Source organism: Phyllobates terribilis, unplaced genomic scaffold (genome assembly GCF_046119375.1).
Source record: "Phyllobates terribilis strain yellow unplaced genomic scaffold, ASM4611937v1 Scaffold_11__3_contigs__length_659146591, whole genome shotgun sequence".
Lineage (NCBI taxonomy): Eukaryota > Metazoa > Chordata > Amphibia > Anura > Dendrobatidae > Phyllobates > Phyllobates terribilis.
This window is the reverse complement of record NW_027362771.1, coordinates 377922298-377927374: the sequence shown is the minus strand read 5'-3', so window position 1 is coordinate 377927374 and position 5077 is coordinate 377922298.

The following is a 5077-nucleotide window of genomic DNA, read 5'->3' as shown; positions in this document are numbered from 1 at the left end:
GCTCCACCAGATTTAAAATTACTAATCATGTTTATCTGTATCTTGACTGAAAAATAATTTGGGCTTTGTAGCAGTGTGCAGCACTGATCCTATTAGGCCATCTATACTAAAGCTTCACCAGATTTAAAATTAATAATAATTTTTAGCTGCATCTAGCCCGGAAAATAATTTTTTGGGGCTCCGAGATGCGCAAGACACATAAGTGCCTTCTTGCTGCACTACCTGCAGCATGACCCTCATATTGTCAGAATTCGAAGTAATCATGACTACTGGGTTGCCACACTCTTAGATCCCCCAAACTTTTCGATCAACCTTTTCATTTTAATAAAGACCAAAAAAATGGTCATTTTTGAAATTATAAGCATTAGCAGGTTGTTAGAAACTGAAATCAAACAGTTTTCAACTCAAAACTTTATTCTAGGTGATGTTACATTTTCACATAGGACCCCTTGTTCGAAAGGAGCTTCTGAACTCTCTCGTCCAGTGAATTTGTCAGGTTTTGGATGGTTTCTGCTTCAATTGTTTTGCATGAGGACAGAATACCCTCCCAGAGCTGTTGCTTAGATGTGAACTGCCTCCCGCCATCATAGACACTCCTTTTAATGATGCTCCAAAGGTTCTGAATGGGGTAGAGGTCAGGGGAGCATGGGGGTCACACCATAAGTTTGTCCCCTTTTATGCCCATATCAGCCAGAGATGCAGATGTTTTATGTGCAGTATGAGTTGGTGCATTATCATGCAGAAAAATGATCTTGCTGTGAAATACACGGTTCTTCTTCTTGAACCATGGCAGGAAGTGCTGTTTGAGAAAATCCACATACATTATGGAGTTCATCTTTAGCGCCTTCAGGGATCCTAAAGGGGCCGACAATCTCTCTCCCCATGATTCCAGCCCAAAACATTACTCCACCTCCTCCTTGTTGGCGCTGTAGCCGTGTTTGCGTGGGGTGTCCATCAACCAGCCATCCTCCACTCCATCCATCTGGACCATCGAGCGCTGCACGGCACTCATCCGTGAACAAAACAGTTTTGAAATCAGTCTTCATGTAATGTTTGGCCCACTGGAGCCGTTTCTGCTTGTGTGAAGTGGATAGAGGAGGTCGACAGGATGGCGTATGCACAGCTGCTAACCTCTGAAGGACCCTGCATCTTGTTGTTCGGGGGACGTTGGAGGCACAAGCAGCTTCAAAAACTTGTCTGCTGCTATGACAAGGCTTTTTTGCCGCTGCTCTTTCAACCTGACGTAATTGCCTGTAGGAAAGAGTCCTCAATTTGCCCATATCAGCACGCACACGTGTGTACTGTGAATCAGCTACATACTTCTTGATTGCCAAGACACTTCATCCTGATCATCGCACAATGTTGATTGTAGTCATGCCTTGACCTAAACACTCCACAATTTGTTGCTTCTCAGCAGCCGACACATCCTTTTTCTTTCCCATTTTGGCAGAAAATGTAGGCTGCTGAATAATGTGAGAGAGCCTTCTTAAGTAGTCTTGCCTTTATTGGACACACCTGCCAAACTAATTAGCACAGGTGTCTTCAATTGCTTACAGTGATATAAAGAGCCCTGACACACATCACCATCAATGAGTTTAACTGACAAACAAACAAATTCTTCCCTTATCACTCCTAAACACTTTTTGCATAATAATTTGGAACGCAGTGTGCATGTGCTTTTCCACAAAACACCAGTGGTTCGCGTAGTGAATCTTACAGTTCTAACTTGCCAACCGTGGTCTGTATGGAGTTGTTCAATAAAGGGCCCAAAATTAAGATAACATAGATGGGAGAGGTCTCTATGAATAGGAATTCCTAAGCATTTGATACCCTGTGAGGGCCAGGCAAAGGGAAAGTTGGACTGGATGGAATCCTATATGGATTTGGGGAGGGAGACATCGAGGGCCTCAGACTTCGCTGCATTGATTTTAAAATTTGACCATGTAACAAAGTGATCTATTTCAGCCATAACAGCATGGATGGATATATGTGATTGAGTGATATATACTAGGACATCATCAGCAAATAGAGAGCACTTGTACTCGGTGCCTCCCACCTCAATCCACCTAATATTGGGGTTATGGCGAATTGATGAGAGCAGGTGCTCCGTCACTAGGATGTATAAGAGAGGGGACAGAGGACATCCCTGCCTTGTCCCATTGGTGATTGTGAAAGGTGATGAAAATGTTCTGACGCACCCCCTGGGCCTTGGGACACCCGGAGCCGGACCCTTTTTGGTGGATGCTGGTGGTTGTAGTCTTCGTGGTGGCGACCCGGTTCCGTGGCTCAGGGTGGTCAAACCAGTGGCGGAACTATTTATGTGGTTTTGATGTTTAAATGTCCGACTACGCCACCCGTGGATTGCGGTCAGAGTGAACCGCCGCTACAGGGCAGACCGCTGAGGCTGGTGTTGTGGGTGCAGCAGAGCGTAGCATAACTCCCCAAGGGAGAAGTATAGCCTCAGGGCAGTGTATGCGGAGGATGGGGGTGATGGTGCAGGGCAGCAGCAGTAACGACACGGAGTCAGTGATGCAGTTCAGGGCCTTTACTCACAGTTCTTATTATCCAGACCACGTCTGCAGGTAACGGCTGCCCACGTCGTACTGTGCGCACCAGGTGAGGGGCTCAGACAACTCCCAGATAACTTTGGAGCGCTTCACAGGACCCCCTTTGTGTGTCCTTTGTCTGGCCTTTCTTACCAACACTTCTGTCCGGCTGCCTCGGGCCTCCTCTTGGTAAACTTGGCGCCAGTTTCCCTGACCCTATGTGGTGCCTTCCTAGCGGGTGTAGCGAGGGGCTGTGCCACATAAAATGTCAGAGTCTCCGGTTTCTAGCTGAGGGTCGTTTCCTGCCTCCACTAGTTCGGGGACCGGTCTCCCCCTTTGGCCTGACCCCTCCACGCAGGTGGATTCGGGCGTGCGGTGGCGACTCGCCCGTCCGCACCCCTGGGATCCCTTCATTCCTCGTTCCTGGAGCCTTCTCCGCTCCTCTTCCTTCCTTCTCCCTCTTGCAGGCCTGGGCCTCTGTTACTAGGCCCGCCTCCGGAGCAGAGCTCATGCAGAGCCCCTGCTCCCTGCCACTTCTGCTCAGACTTCTCTGCACTGAACTAAGATGGTGCCCACCTTTTATACTCCCTTCTCAATGCACCCAGGAACTGCTTCCTCCATGCTCCTGCACTACAGGGTTCCCCTTCCTCAGTGTTCCCTCCCCCCACTCCAGCCAGGGACAGGGACTGTCGTGCCCATCTCAGGGGCATATTGGTCGCCCTGCCCCACGGCAATGTGGTGTAATGCATGCAGGTGTCGGGTCCTGATCCACACTCCATCCTTACCTGAGAGTGAGATATCACACCTCTGGGTGAGGTGCAATACGTCTGTAGCAACCGAGCCCTCAGGGTGCTACAGTTCCATTTATCTTCAGCCTAGGTGACGTATTGTGATACAGGGCCGTGATTTTGGCTATAAAAGGGTCCCCTAGACCCCTACCCCAAGCTTTTTAAGAGAATCATATATGGCGTGCCAGGAGACTCTATGGAATGCTTTCTCAGCATCCAACGAGAGTATCTACTTACAAATTTTTAACTGCATCTAGCCCAGGAAATACTTTGTGCCTAGTAGCAGTGTCTGCTAGTCAGCGGATTATCCCGGCTGTTAAGCAAGCTACACCACCTGTAGTTTGGACACTTCATTTTTTCAAAGGAAATGCTTCGGGACCACGGGATACTCAGTGAAGAGCATCAGGAGGCACCCCAAGGCATAGGGGCTGGGACTGGCAGTAGGATGCCTTGCGGTGGACAGCCGAGCTCGATCCTTATAAAAGCTTTTTAACTGCAGCAGCTTTAGTGGACGCTACTGGAGCTGGAATTACGCGGCTGCTGGCATGAGACTTGCCCTCCAATAGATCCTTGTAAATGGATTTAAAGTGTATTCATTCAAATTAGAGAGACAATTTAAATTAAAAAGCTTAGAGCTGCCTCCACCACAGGGGGGCTCGCTCGACCCACCAGCGGACAGGCACCAGTATTGGGAGAGGGGGGCTGGCCGTCAGGGTTCACCGCGGCTCTGGCACAAACCCGGCGACACGGAGGTGGCACGGGCAGGAGCGGACTGAACGTGTCGGCTTCTCACTTTTTGGATTTTAGAAGGGCATGACATGCCTATATCTGTGTCTCCCCCTCCTTTTACTCCTCCACATCTTTTCTTTTCTCATGACTATATGTACTTGTCACTTTTCCATGTGTTAGTTGTGTCTTCTGAGCAGTTTGTCAGCTTTTGGACACCTTTGAAGGTGTTTTCTATGTGTTTCTATGTGTTTTTGTTTGCCTGCCATTGGTTTTAACGGTGTTCGAAGGTGTTCGACGAACAGATCGGCGAACACACGGGTGTTCGACGAACCGAACCGAACTCGAACACTACGGGGGTGGCTCAACACTACTCAACACCAGCTGGTGTTACCACCTCCAAAGAAAATGATGACCTGCCAATCACGCTGGCTGTTGCGGGTAAAGAGGTGGCAGGTCTGCGCCCCAAAACAGGTGTGACTGCTGTCCCCCCAGTCACAGAGGATGAAGAGGCCGCGGATGCACAAGATATGGCAGACGGTGGTTGGCCCGGCCGGCTAGGCCGCATTGTAGCACACTGAGCTTCCCACTGCAACTTATGCTTCATGTCCATGTGCCGGTTCATGCATGAAGTACTCAAACTATGTATTTTTTGGCCTCTACTTAGCTTTTGCTGACAAATGTTACAGATAACACGAGTTGGGTCATCTTTATCGATCTGAAAAAATGCCCAGGCTATGCAAGGCTTAGCACCCATGCGACCTGAAGAGCCACCACGACTTGTGGTGAGAGGCAGAGTTGTGTTTGAGGATGCAGTTGTTGACGTGCTTCCAGTACTACGTCTCTGTCCAGGAAGGCGCAACCTGACCTCGTCGTCACTAGCATCTTCCTCCACCTCCTCTGCTGACCTCATCTCTTGGCTGACTGTGGGTTGACAGTAAGTGGGATCTCCAACCTCATCATCATCACCCTGTGCGTTATCACACCCGTCGTCCTCAGAGCCAACCTGTTCCTGCC